This window comes from Oryctolagus cuniculus, chromosome 4 (genome assembly GCF_051225735.1).
Source record: "Oryctolagus cuniculus isolate XC-2025 breed Fujian yellow rabbit chromosome 4, ASM5122573v1, whole genome shotgun sequence".
Classification (NCBI taxonomy): domain Eukaryota; kingdom Metazoa; phylum Chordata; class Mammalia; order Lagomorpha; family Leporidae; genus Oryctolagus; species Oryctolagus cuniculus.
Window position 1 is genome coordinate 98,530,001 of NC_142870.1, and position 15,372 is coordinate 98,545,372.

General features: G+C 38.5%; 1 long non-coding RNA gene and 1 pseudogene across 7 annotated transcripts in view; both read right to left on the reverse strand.

The window, feature by feature from the left end:
• LOC149127058 (uncharacterized) overlaps positions 1-15,372 on the reverse strand; it is a 692,486-nt gene that overhangs the window by 661,833 nt on the left and 15,281 nt on the right. The window lies entirely within an intron of this gene.
• Positions 1,682-1,806, reverse strand: LOC127483020 (U2 spliceosomal RNA; annotated as a pseudogene).

Sequence of the window (15,372 nt, forward strand, 5' to 3'; positions counted from 1 at the left end):
CTCTCTCTCTCTCTCTCTCTCCTATCTCCCCCTCTTTTTCTGTGACTCTGTGTTTCAAATAAAATAAATCTTTTTTAAAATATTTTTAAAGATTGATTTGTTTATTTGAAAGGCAGAGCTACAGGGGCGGGGGGTGGGGGGAGGGGTCTTCCATCTGCTGGTTTACTCCCCAGATGGCAGCAACGGCTGGGGCTGAGCCGATCTGAAGCCAGGAACCAGGAGCTTCTTCTGGGTACAGGGGCCCAAGGACTTGGGCCATCCTCTACTGCTTTCCCAGACCATAGCAGAAAGGTGGATCGGAAGTGAAGCAGCCAGGACTCAAACTGGCGCCCATATGGGATGCCAGCACTGCAAGCAACGGGTTTACCCATTACGCCACAGCGCTGGCCCCAAATAAAATAAATTTTTAAAAAATATATGCACAATACTAAAAGGATCTCCTGGGTTAAATAAAATTGTGGAAACACTGATAAAGGGCTTAATTATACAAAAAATTATAATCATTACTGAAAAATAATTTTAATATTACAGAAAATGAATGACAAAATACATAAACTGGGATCAAGTTTTGTGGCACAGCATATTGAACCACTGCCTGTAATGCCAGAATCCCATATCAGAGCGCTGGTTCCAGTCCTAGCGACTCCTTTTCCAATCCAGCTCCCTCCTAATTCACCTGGGAAAGCAGCAGAAGATGACCCAAATAATTGGCTCCCTGCTACCCATGTGGGAGACCTGGGTGGAGTTCCAGGCTCCTGGCTTCAGATCAGCCCAGCCATGGCCATTGCAGCCATTATGGGGAGTGAACCTGTGAACACAATTCCTGTGTCTCTCCCTCTTTCTCTGTAACTTTGCCTTTCAAATAAACAAATTTAACCGGGAGATATATTTTATTCTAAAGAGGTCATGATAATGGGAAATCTCCAACTGAGTTCCAGCATTTTAGGTAAGGGTTCTTGAGAAGGTGAGCTTCAAAAAGACTGAGAGGATAGAAATGAGACAGTTTGACAAGCACAAAGGCAATCAGATGAGCCAAACTCAGATGACGATGTTCAGCCCTGGTGACAAAAGATATTTTTAAAAAGAAGGGAAAATATAGGAATGGAGGCAAGGGAAAAGAAAAGAGGGATGACAGGCGGTAGGGAAGATTTGGGGGAAGAAGGATCAGGGTTTGTTGCCTGAATCTGCCAACTACTAATTATGAATTCTTGGGCAAAAAACTCAGCCTTTCTGATTCAAATTTATTCATCTTAAAAAATAAGATGCAAATAAAATACCTAAGTATGTTATGTATCATCAGTTCTGACATTTTAACATCTCTGAAATTAGAACATGTCTTTTAGTCAATGGCATCTTACATTCAACGAAATGCAATACTACTCTACAAGCACTGAATAAGAAAATGAACATAAAACATCTAGCACCATTGTCAAAGCAATCTTCTTACTTAACCTCTTTGGCTACACTTGTAATTGTATTCATTTTCTTAAATTTAAAAAACCAAAGTTAATACACTTAGCAATTAAAACCAAATTTTGAAGAAACATATATATATATGTTTAATTATATATATATATATATATATATATAAAATTGGGGGGTTGTGAGAGAGAGAGAATTGACATAAAATTAAAACAAGAATTGGGGAAATAAGCTCTAATATTTATTGGAAAGAGAAATAAGAAAGCAGCTCCATGTATTTGGCTAGAAAAAAAGACTCAGAAGCCAACATGAAATACAAAGAACCAAAATAAACAATGTACTGTTGTACTACATTTGATCTTAGCCAAAAGGCCGAGAAGCGATGTACTGTTGTACTACAATTCAAAGTATAACATAAATATTAATATGTATGTATTAATGTATTAATATGTATTAATGTGTATAAAATAAATACTAGTATTATGATATAAATATCTGACTTAATAAATAAATAAACAAATAATTGGAAGTGAAACAAATTTTTCTCACAGATGAATTCCAAACAATATACATGAATATTCCTCCCTTTAAGAAGTGGAGCTTATGGGGGCAGCACTATGGCATAGTGGGTAAAGCCATCTCCTGTATTGCTAGTGTCCCATATCGGTGCCAGTTTGAGTCCCAGCTGCTCCAACTCCTATTCAGCTCTCTGCTATGGCCTGAGAGAGCAGTAGAAGCTGGCCCAACTCCTTGGGCCTTTGCACCCATGTGGGAGACCTGGAAGAAGCCCCTGGCTCCTGACTTCAGATCTCCCCTGCTCCAGCCATTGTGGCCATTTGGGGAGTGAACCAGCAGATGGAGGACCTTTCTCTCTCTGTGTCTGCCTCTCCTTCTCTCTCTGTGTAACTCTGCCTTTCAAATAATAAATAAATAAATCTTAAAAAAAAAAAAGAGCAGAGTTTAGGGGCTGACATGGTGGTGTAGAGAGTTAAGTTGCTGCCTGCAGCACTAGCATCCCATAAGGGTGCTGGTTCAAGTCCCAGCTGATCCACTTCCAATCCAGCTCCCTGCTAATGCACTTGGAAAAGCAGGAAAAGATGGCCCAAGTGCTTGGGCCACTCTACCCATGTGAGAAGCTCTTGGCTCCTGGCTTCTGTTGGCCTAGCCCTGTCTGTTGTGGCCATTTGGAGAGTGAACCAGCAGATGGAAGACTTCTCTCTCTGCCTCTACATCACCTTTTCTGTAACTCTGACTTTCACATACATAAATAAAGTAGAGTTTAGGCCAGCGCCGTGGCTCACTTGGCTAATCCTCAGCCTGCAGCACCGGCACCCCGGGTTCTAGTCCCGGTTGGGACACTGGATTCTGAACCAGTGGCTCCTCTTCCAGTCCAGCTCTCTGCTGTGGCCCGGGAAGGCAGTGGAGGATGGCCCAAGTGCTTGGATCCTGTACCCGCATGAGAGACCAGGAAGAAGCACCTGGCTCCTGGCCTTGGATCAGCGCAGCATGCCGGCCATAGCAGCCATTTTGGGGGTGAACCAACAGAAAAGGAAGACCTTTCTCTCTGTCTCTCTCTTTCTCACTGTCTAAATCTGCCTGTCAAACATAAAAAAAAAAATAAATGAATAAAATAAAAAGTAGAGTTTAATTTAAATCCCCTTGAGTGTGAGCTAGTCTTACTGTTTACTTTCCAAAGAATAGAGAAAGGAAAAGAGAAAATAACAATCTTCAGCACAGAAATCTGTCAGACACTACTCTAACCAAGTGATCAAAGTTTATATCATCAGTTATAAGTCAGGTTAATAACATGTACCACCTAGTACAAGGCAGTATAGTATTCTTCCCCAAAACCTATAACACCGGTCTAGTATTAGAAAATGTCATAACATAACAGACAAACCCAAAGTGAGGGTTTGATTACCTAATTTTGATTACCCAGCCAGTAACCTTCAAAATTGTAATAAATAAAAACTAAACATCCATCACAGAGCAGAGGAAACTAAAGAAACACATTGACTAAATGTATTATGATAGCTTTGATGGAATCCTGAAGTAGAAAAAGGATATTTTTGGTAAAACTAGTAGACAGCAAATAAAGTCTCTAATTCAATTAATAGTAATTCCAAATTAATTTCTTAGTTTTGACAAATATATCATGTTCATATAAGATGTTAACATAAGAGGAAACTAGATAAGAAGTATATAGGAACTTCATATATTTTTTCCAATTTTTCTTTATACCTAATTATTCTAACTTTTGATATTTTTTAAGATTTATTTATTTATTATATGAAAGGCAGATTTACAGAGAGGCAGAGGCAGAGGGGGAGAGAGAGAGAGAGAGAGAGGTCCTCCATCTGCTGGTTCACTCCCCAAATGGCTGCAATGGCCGGAGCTGGGGCAATCTGAAGTCAGGAGCCAGGAACTTTTTCCAGGTTTCCCACATGGGAGCGCCAGTCCCATGATATTATTTTTTAAATGAAAAAGAATAATGATTACACTTTACAATCCATTTAAGAAAATAAGAATGTAGAGGCCGGTTCTGTGGCGTAGTGGGCAAAGCCGCCGCCTGCAATGCCATCATCCCATCCAGGCACTGGTTCGAGTCCCAGCAGCTCTACTTCCAATCCAGCTCTCTGCTATGGCCTGGGAAAGCAGTAGAAGATGGCCCAAGTCCTTGGGCCCCTGCACCCACATGGGAGATCTGTAAGAAGCTCGTGGTTCCTGGCTTCAAATTGGCTCAGCTCCAGCCGTTGCTGCTATCAGGGGAGTAAACCAGCAATGGGAGACTCTCTCTCTCTCTCTCTCTCTCTTAGCTCTGCTTTTCAAATAAATAAATTAAAAAAAAAAAGAATGCAAAAGTACATACTGATAGTAAATATAAACGCATGAGTGAATAAATGAAAAAGTAGGAAATTCATTTTCTTTTTTTTTCACATTTATTTATTTGAAAGGCAGAGTTACAGAGAGAGAGAGAGAGAGAAAGATGGCGACAGAGAGAGGTCCTCTATCCGCTGGTTCACTCCCCAGATGGCTGACATGGCCCAGGCTGGGCCAGGCCAAAACCAGGAGCCAGTAGCTTCTTCTGGGTCTTCTATGTTGGTCAGGGACCTAGGAACTTGGGACATCTTCCTCTGCTTTCCCAGGCACATTACCAGGGAGCCACATTGAAAGTGGGGCAGCCAGGACTCAAACCAGTGGCCATATGGGATGCTGGTGTTGCTTTGGTGGCTATGCTATGTGTCGCTCCCCCTCTTCGTGGAGGAACGACACTAAACCCTGCGCTGTTCTTTCGTCTGCTCGGCCCTCCCCGGGTTTGCTGCTGGTTCTTCCCGGGTTGGCTACTATCCCTTCCACCTCCGTGGAAGGGCAGTTCCCCCTGGCCACATTCCCCACTTCCGCAGGGGAGCGGCACATCGCCGGCCGGCTCTCTCGGGGGGCTGCACAGGTGTTCCTTCAGCTAGATGTTCCCCTTAGATGTTCCCCATAGATGTTCCTGGTGCATGCCGTCTCTCTCCTCCTTTATAGTCCTCCTCCGCCAATCCCAACTCGGCTGCCCACACGCCGAGTACGCTGCTCTCCTCCAATCAGGAGCAAGTCCTACAGTTTATTAGCTGAACTGGAGGCAGCTGTGCGGAAGCTGTTTACTTCTCTCCCAGCGCCATATTGTGGGAGAGCAGATGCATAGAATAAGTCTTAATTCCAGTAACTCAGTCCAGTCCGGGCTGCTCCCCACACTATGGGTGGTGCTATTTGGTGGCTATGCTATGGGTGGCTTTACCCACTACATTACTGTGACATCCCCAGGAAATGCACTTTCTAAATGAAGAATGTCAATTATTAAATGTAAAATGAGTGGGGAGTTAGAAAATTCCATTTCACAATGAGAAAAAAATCAATTCAGGAAAGACTAGGAAAAGGATGCTACAAAACTATTGGACAAGATTTTAATGAGAACAGGATAATTACACAGCATCAGAAAATCTTCCCAGCCATCACTTACTAATTTCAAAGGGAAAAATGGTTAGCATCTTCAATAATAGGACAGCTGACATCAAGTACCTTATGATATAATGTACTGAGAAGAAAACCACATTGCTGATGTGTAATTTTCTATCAAAAATTCATACCTTGGATCCATTCAGGAGGAAATAACAGTCAAAACCAATGGACAGACACCATACAAAATAACAGGCAAATTCTTCCCCAAAATATCAATGAATGAAAGAAGAAAAAAGACTGAGAACCATTCCAGTTTAAAAGCATTTAGATAAGCATGGCAACCAAGTCCAATGCATAATCATGGATTAGATCTTTGGGGGGGAAATGCACTATTATCCTTGATCCAAAGTGATAAACCATTCATTTATAACTGAACTAGTTCTGTCACTCACATAGTCTCATTATTAAGAACAATGTTAAGCCTCCACCTGCAGTGCCAGTGTCCAATATGGACACTGGTTTGAGACCCAGCTGCTCCTCTTCCAAACCGTCTCTCTGCTTATGGTCTGGGAAGGCAGTAGAAGATGACTCAAGTTCTTGGGCCCCCACACTTGCACGCAAAACAAAGAAGCTCCTGGCTCCTGGATTCAGATCAGCCCAGCTCCAGCTGTTGAGGCGATTTGGGGAGTGAACCAGCAGATGGAAGACTTCTCTCTCTGTCTCTCCTTCTCTCTGTCTGTAACTCTGCCACTCAAATAAATAAATATGTATGAAGAAGAAGAAGGAGGAGGAGGAGGAGGAGGAGAAGGGGGAGGGGGAGGAGGGGGAGGGAGAGGGAAAAGAAGGAGAAGAAGGAGCATGGGGCTGGTGTTTTAGCATAGTGAGTTAAGCCCCACCTGCAACATCTGCATCCCATATGATTGCCATATGGTTTGAGTCCTAGCTGCTCCACTTTCAATCCAGCTCCACGCTAATGCACCTGGGAAAGCAATGGAAGATGGTCCAAGTCCCTGGGCCTCTGCACCCACATGGGAGACCCAGAAGAGGCTACTGGCTCCTGGTTTTGGCCTGGCCCAGCCTGGGCTGTAGTAGCCATCTGGGGAGTGAACCAGTGGACTATCTCTCTCTCTCTTTCTCTCTCTCTAACACTGCCTTCCAAATAAATAAAATAAATCTTTATTTTAAAAAAGAATCATCATAACTTTTGCTTTTAGGAATTAACACTAAAGAAATAGATACTCCAATGAGTTAATAGTGTATATATTTACTAAAACATTATTTATAATATCAAAAAATGAAAAGTAATCTAAATGTTTGTATTTTAGATTCTTTAGGTTGTCATTGTCTGAGAACCCAATTCAAAAGTGTTAAACAAAAAGAAAATGTATTGGGTCAAGTTACTGAAAAATCTCCAGGATAGACAGGCATGGGGGCCATCTTCAGGTTCCAACACTGTAACCAAAATCCATCTTTTGATTCAGAAGAATTTGAGAGTTATCTTCATCCTCTAACTGACTCTATTAATGGTTATCCTCTAAACACCACCAACCCTAAAGCATGAAAACATTTCTTCCGGAAGTTCTGACAAATACCTTCTTGAATTCTAATTTGATGACATTTCTACCTAAACCCAATCACTGTGGCTTTGCTAGAAAAAAACCTCACCCAAAACAAATTAAGAGAGGCTTTACCAAAGAAATGCAGGATACAATTACCAGTGAGAGGGAGAATTCATACTAGGCAACATATCTACTGTCACATTTAGTGATAAGTCATTACTATACTATTATATACAATGAAAATATATACAATGAAATATAAAATGTGTTTAATAAGTAAGTATTTTATGCAGATTTTCACAAATACATTAAGATGTGGCAACAACAGTAACTAAAAAATAGAGACTGTGTAATATTTTGTTATAACAAAATATTAATAGCAGTTACCTCTTTAGTGGTAAGACTTCATAAATCCTCTGAACTTACAAGAAAATTTTGTGTGTATAAATCATTTTTTATGCATAGTCTTCATAGCATACAACAGTTCTCAAAGGGTTACATTTCAAAAAGAGGATAAGAACAAATGACCATGGCAACCTTGCAATTTTGTAGGCAAAGAAACTGAGGTTTCGTAAGGTTAATTGCCCAAATCAAGGTCACAACAATCTGGTAATGACAGAACAAGGCAAGAATCCCAGTCTTCCAATTGCTGAACACATAGCCTTTCCACTTAGCATGCTACCTGAACTGAATTCACTGAGCAGCATGGCCCAGGCTACAATTGCTTTATGAAACACCTGAATTAAAATGATTCTAAAAGTTGAAGACTCGATAAAACTTTTCTATTTTCAAATGTATTACACAAGTTAGAAAGTTCATAATGTAAAAGGGGAAAACTAAAGGGTCAGTATTTCCCAAATTTAGACTCATAGACTTCTTAAAAAATACGTGCAGTTTCATAATAATCTAAAATTAATATAACTATATACTCTAAACCATAATAATGACTTCTAGTAAAATATAAGTTCTATGAAGACATAACACTGTTCTGTTTTATTCACTCCTGCATGGGACCTAGTACATGGAAGTGTTGGTATATAAATTACTGATGAACAAAGGAATAACTAATTTTTGCCTCATGACTTCAGTGCCTGTGTTAGTGTTACAGTCACATGGGTACTAAGTTGTACTGCCTTAATTGTTACAAGCTAAAGAGAAAAGATAGATTAAGTAAGTTATTTGTACTTAGTTGAAGCCAAATAACATCCCAGTTGGCTGCATAAATGAATAAAGGACATTTTTAAACAGCCAAGTTATGACATGGCATTATTAATTAAGCAAGCCAAAATCAAAGAAATCTACCCCATAACAAATATCAAATGCAACTTCCAACAAATGGATTAATTTCAGCATATTAAATTGACTTACAGTTTAGTTTTATGTTTATCAATTTTTTTCCATTTACAGGAACCATAATCATAAAAACATGCTTAAGTTTATATTTTAAAATATTTAGGTAACATACAATCCATAATTTAAGTCAACTAAGAATTTAAACTATTTTATCCTCTAAAACTTATATTTAGATTATTCAAGTTTTAAAACCAATAAAATTATGTTAATGTGGACTACGTGTTGTGAATTTAATCAGTTGGTTTAAAAAAATTTACTAGATAACTTTGTTTACTTGTTTAACATATAAAATTATAGACTTTTAGAAGTACACTGATGATGTTAAATAACTAGTACACTCAAGCTAATTAATATATCTATCATCTCACATAGTTACCATTTGTGTGTGTATTGAGGATACTTACAATCTATTTTCTTAACAAATTCAAGTATACAATACAGCATAATGAACTACAGTAACCATGTCATAAATAATCTCCAGAAATTTTCAACCTGATATAACTGAACTTTAAACCCTGCAACCACTAGTTCCCCATTTCACCCACTTCCAGGCCCCTGGAACCACCATTCTACTCTCTGCTTTTATGAGTTTGACTTTTTCATATTCCACAAAAAACTATTATTATGCAATTTTTTGTCTTTTAAGAATTTAAAATTTTTTATTTAAAAGTTAGAGAGAGAAAGAAACACATAGAGACAGAGACAGAGACAGAGATAGAGATCAACCAATCACTGGTTCACTCATGAAATGCTTACAACATTTAGAGATGGGCCAGGCCAAAGGCAGGAGCCAGGAATTCATTCTGTGTCTACCACGTGGGTGGCAGGGACCCAACTACTTGAGCCATCACTTGGTGCCTTCCAGGCGCACATTAGCAGGAAAACTGCAAGCAAGAATTGAGCCAGGACTTGAACCCAAGCACTACAATATGGAAAGTGGATATACCAAGCAGCATCTTAACCACTGTAACAACACCCTCCCTTCCTTTGTATTTAAGGCTGAGTAATATTTCATTGTGGGTATATAATACGGTATTTTCTTTACTCATTCATCCATCCACAGACACAGGTTTTAAGATGTTTTTTCTATTTCAATGAAAAACATCATTGGAATTTTGATAGTGCACTGAATCTGTAAATAGATTTGTTGAAGAGTACAATATTTATTTTTCTTTTTTTTAACTTTTATTTAATGAATATAAATTTCCAAAGTACGACTTATGGATTACAATGGCTTCCCCCCCATACCGTCCCTCCCACTCACAACCCTCCCCTTTCCCACTCCCTCTCCCCTTCCATTCACATCAAGATTCATTTTTGATTATCTTAATATACAGAAGATCAGCTTAGTATACATTAAGTAAGGATTTCAACAGTTTGCTCCCACACAGAAACATAAAGTGGAAAATAATAGATGATTTTTTTAAATGATGATGAAATCAGATCAGACCTATTGTCATGTTTAATCCCAGTGAGAGTCAAGTTGGGAATTGATAATTTCTTTTTTTTTTTTTTTACAGAAGATCAGTTTAGTATGCATTAAGTAAAGATTTCAACAGTTTGCACCCCCATAGAAACACAAAGTGAAATATATTGTTTGAGTACTCGTTATAGCATTAAATCTCAATGCACAGCACATTAAGGACAGAGATCCTACATGAGGAGTAAGTGCACAGTGACTCCTGTTGTTGACTTTACCAATTGACACTCCTGTCTATGGCATCAGTAATCTCCCTATGCTCCAGTCATGAGTTTCCAAGGCTATGGAAGCCCTCTGAGTTCTCCGACTCTTATCTTGTTTAGACAAGGTCATAGTCAAAGTGGAGGTTCTCTCCTCCCTTCAGAGAAAGGTACCTCCTTCTTTGAAGACCTGTCCTTTCCACTGGGATCTCACTCACAGAGATCTTTTTGCCAGAATGTCTTGGCTTTCCATGCCTGAAATACTCTCATGGGCTTTTCAGCCAGATCCGAATGCCTTTAGGGCTGATTCTGAGGCCAGAGTGCTATTTAGGACATCCGCCATTCTATGAGTCTGCTGAGTATCTCACTTCCCATGTTGGATCACTCTCCCCTTTATTTATTCTATCGGTTAGTGTTAGCAGGTACTAGACTTGTTTATGTGCTCCCTTTGACTCTTAGTCCTTTCATTATGATCAATTGTGAACTGAAATTGATCACTTGGAATAGTGAGATGGCATTGGTACATGCCACCTTGATGGGATTGAATTGGAATCCCCTGGTATGTTTCTAACTCTACCATTTGGGGCAAGTCAGCTTGAGCATGTCCCAAATTATACATCTCTTCCCTCTCTTATTCCCACTCTTATGTTTAACAGGGATCACATTTCAGTTAATTTTCAACACTTAAGAATAACTGTGTATTAATTTATTTTTCTAATCCATTAACATGGGGCATCTTTTTGTTTTCTGTGTCTTCTCCAACTTTTTCATCATTTTTATAGTTTTCAATGTATTTTACCTCCTTGGTTAGGGTTATTCCTAAGTATTTTATTCTTCTTAATGAATTTGTAAATGGGGTTACATATATAATCTCATCATTAGACACTGTTGTTAGTATATAGTGATGCAATTGATTTTTGTATGTTGATTTTGTATCCTGCAACTTTACTGAATTCATTTACCAATTCTAACAATTTTTGAGGGAATATTTAAGGTTTTACATACATAAGACCCATGTCATCTGCAAACAGACAGGTTTATTTCTTTCTTTACTTCTAGTCTAATTTGAATATTTTTATATTTATTTTTAACCCAACTTCCCTGGCTAGGACTTCTAGAATTATGTTGAATAGAAGTAGTGAAAGTCTTGTTCTTGATCTTTGAAAAAGTTTTCAGCATTTCACCATTGGATATGATGCTAACTGTAGGCTCATTATATGCAGTCTTTATTATGCTGAGGTGCATTCTTTTCACATCTACTTTGTAAAATAAATTTTATCAAGAAATGATTTTGAATTTTGTCAAAGTTCTTCCTGCATCTATTGAGGTGATCATATAATTCAAATAGTTCATTCTGTTAATGTAGTATAGTGTATATGTTACATTATTAATGTATATGTATAATGTATATATAGTATATATTAATGTATAATGTATATGTTACATTATTTCATGTGTTGAACCATTCTTACATTTAAAGGATTAATCCCACTTGATAATGAAGCATGATTCTTTGAATGTGCTGTTATACTTGGTTTGCTAAATTTTTTTGAGGATTAAATATTTATCGGGGATATTGGCCTGTAATTTTCTTTTCTTGTGGTGTGTTTGTCTGATTTGAAATCATGGTAGTGCTCACAAAATAATTTTGGAAGAATTTGGGGAAGACTGGTGTTAATTCTTCTTTAAATGTTTGGTAGAATTCACCAGTGAAATCATCAGGAGCTGGCCTTTTCTTTGTTGGGACTTTTTGATTATTAATGGTATTGGTCTATTTTCTATTATTATAACAGAATGTGATGCTGGGTGCTTTATAAAGAAAAGAGGTTTAATTTGCTTGCAGTTTTGGAGTCTGAAAAAGTCTAAAATCAGGTGGCACTATGGAGTCATCCTCAAGTGTGTGCTCCCTTGGCTGTATCACAAAATAGCACAGAAGCCAAAAGGAAATCAACCACATGAAGAGATACATCATCTGTAAATCTGGAAGCCAGAGGGACCAAGGGGACAGACCTCCTTTTCATAAAAACCACTGTCATGAGAAGCAACTGAGGTACCATAATAATAGCATTAATTTCTTCAGGAAGCAGGACTTTCAGTGACCCACTTTCCCCTAGGCGCCATTTCTTGAAGGTTCAACGACTTCTCTCTCTTTCTCTCTCTCTCTCTCTCTCTCTCTCTCTCTTTATTTAATGAGAGTATTTTTACATAGATACATCTTCAGGAATACAGTGGTTCCCCCTTGCCCCCCAACCTGTTCCCATCCCACCTCCCATTCCCTCTCCCATCTCCTTCTTCATTATGGATCATTTATATACAGAGGGCCAACTCTATGCTAATCATAGATTTCAACAATTTGCCCCCACATCCACACACAACATATAGAGTACTGTTTGGGGAGAGAATTTGCAGTTGATTCTCATATTGCAATTCAGTAGGGACAGAGGTCCTACCTGGGGAGCAGGTGCACAGTGACTACTGTTCCTTTAACAATTAACACTCTTTTTTTATGACGTCAGTGATCATGATCATCTGAGGCTCTTGTCGTGGGCTGCCAGGGCTATGGAGGCCTTTTGTGACCATAGATTCCGTCGGCATTTGGACATGGCCATAAGCAAAGAGGATGTTCTCTCCCATCAGAGAAAAGTGTCTCCTTTGATGATCCTTCCTTTCCTCTGAGGTCTTACAGAGATCCTCCGTGTAGGATTTTTTTTCCACAGTCTTGTCTTTCCATGCCTGAGATGCTCTTTCAGGCCTTTCAGCCCTACCAGGAAGCCTTATGGTCAACCACTTCTCAACATCAGCACAATGCAGACCAATTTTGTTGAACATTTCTATTGTTCTCCTATTCTCTATTTTATTCATTTCTGCTCTAATCATTATTAATCCTTCTCTCTTCTAACTTTGGATTTAGCTTGTTCTATTTTTTCTAGATCCTGTGGTATAAAGTTGAGTTGCTTGTTGGAGACCCTTTTATTCCTTTATATAGGTATTTAGCATCATAAACTTCCTTCTTGGCACCACTTTTGCCACATCCCACAAGTTTTCAAATGTGATTAAATTTAAATTTATCTCTAGGTATTTTTCTTTTTTTTAACTTTTATTTAATGAATATAAATTTCCAAAGTACAGCTTATGGATTACAATGGCTCCCCCCCCCCATAACTTCCCTCCCACCCGCAACCCTCCCCTTTCCCTCTCCCTCCGCCCTTCCATTCACATCAAGATTCATTTTCAATTCTCTTTATATACAGAAGATCAGTTTAGCATGTATTGAGTAAAGATTTCAACAGTTTGCACCCACATAGAAACACAAAGTGAAAAATACTGTTTGAGTACTAGTTATAGCATTAAATCACAATGTACAGCACATTAAGGACAGAGATCCTACATGAGGAGTAAGTGCACAGTGACTCCTGTTGTTGACTTAACGAATTGACACTCTTGTTTATGGCATCAGTAATCACCCTAGGCTCTTGTCATGAGTCGCCAAGGCTATGGAAGCCTCTTGAGTTCACCAACTCTGATCATATTTAGACAAGGTTGTAGTCAAAGTGGAAGTTCTCTCTCTAGGTATTTTTCAACCTCTTCATATTTCTTCTTTGGCCCACTGGTTGTTCAGGAGTTTGTTGTTTAATTTCCACATATGTGTGAATTTTCCAATTTTTTTCTTGTTACTGGTTTCTAGTTACCCACCATTATGGTCAGAAAAGATACTTGATATAATTTCAATCTTCCTAAACTTGCTAAGCCTTGTTTTATGGCCCAGTAAGTGATATATTCTGAAAAAATGTTTTGCATACACTTGAAAAGACAGTATTCTGCTGCTGTTGGAGAGAATGCTAGGTTCACTTATTCTATAGTATTGTTAAGTTATAGTATTGTTAAGTACACTGTTTCCTTATCAATTTTCTGTCTGAATAATCCATTCTTTATTGAAAATAGGGAACAGATGTCTCCTACAATTATTGTACTGTTTACTATTTTGCCTTTAGTTCTGTTAATATTTATATACTTAGTTGCTCCAATAGTGAATGCATATATATTTACAACTGCTATATCATTTTTATGAATTTATCCCTTTGTCATTTTGATCTTGTCTCTTTCGACAGTCTTAAAGTCTATTCTCTCTAACACAAGTAGCCACCCATTCCCTTTTGGTTACCATTTACACAGAATTCCACCCCTTCAATTTCAGCCTTTGTGTATCCTTAAAGCTATGGTGAGCCTCTTGCAGGCAGCATGTAGTTGGGTATTGGTTTCTTACCCACCCTACTACTTCATAATCTGTTTTAAAAATTTGTCACTTATTATTTTATTTGAAAAGGAGAGAGGGAGGAAGAGGAAGGGATTTCTTTCTCTCTCTCTATCTATATATATAGATATAGAGATATAGAGAGATATATCTCTCTATATAGATAGATATAGATATATCTATCTATCTATCTATCTATCTCTGATCTTCCATTCACTGGTTTACTTGCCAAATGCTTGCAACAGCCAGGGCTAGCTAGACTAGCAGCCAGGAACTTAGTCTAGGTTTTAATCACCACCTGCTTCCTTCCACCCCAGATGCTCATTCAGGAAGCAGGATCAGAAGTACAGCCAGGACTCAAACCCAGGAACTCAAACACAGGATGTGGGCAACATTAGCTTAACCACTGTATCAAACATCTCCATGTTCTTTAGATTGGAAAATTAACCAGCTTACATTTAAAGTAATTACTGATAGGTTTTTACATTTAAAGTAATTACTGATAGGTAAAGATTAACTATTGGTATTTCAAAAACTATATCTTGGGGCCGGTGCCATGGCGCAGTAGGTTAATCCTCCACCTGCAGCGCCAGCATCCCATTTGGGCGCCGGTTCTAGTCCCGGCTGCTCCTTTTCCAACCCTGCTCTCTGCTGTGGCCTGGGAAAGCAGTAGAAGAGGGCCCAAGTCCTTGGGTCCCTGTACCCACATGGGAGACCCAGAAGAGCCTCCTGGCTCCTGGTTTTGGATCGGTGCAGCTCCAGCCATTGTGTCTATTTGGGGAGTGAACCAACAGAAGGAAGACCTTTCTGTCTCTCCCTCTCATTGTCTGTAACTCTACCTCTCAAATAAATAAACATCTAAAAAAAAACTATATCTTCACTTTTGTATTTCTTTTTCTCCTTTTTTCTCTTACTGTCTTTGTGATTTGATGGTTCTGTAGTAGTGGTTGCAGTTGTTAATAGCAGACTTTGATTCCTTTCTCATATCATTTGTGCAGGCATTTTCTTCAGTTACCATGAGGCTTACATAAAACATCTTAAATAACTATTTTAAGCTGATAATAACTTCAATTGCATGCAAAATTCTATATTTTTGCTTCTCTTCCCTATATATTGTATGTTATTGATGTTACAATTTACATATTGTATAGTAGCTATAGTAAT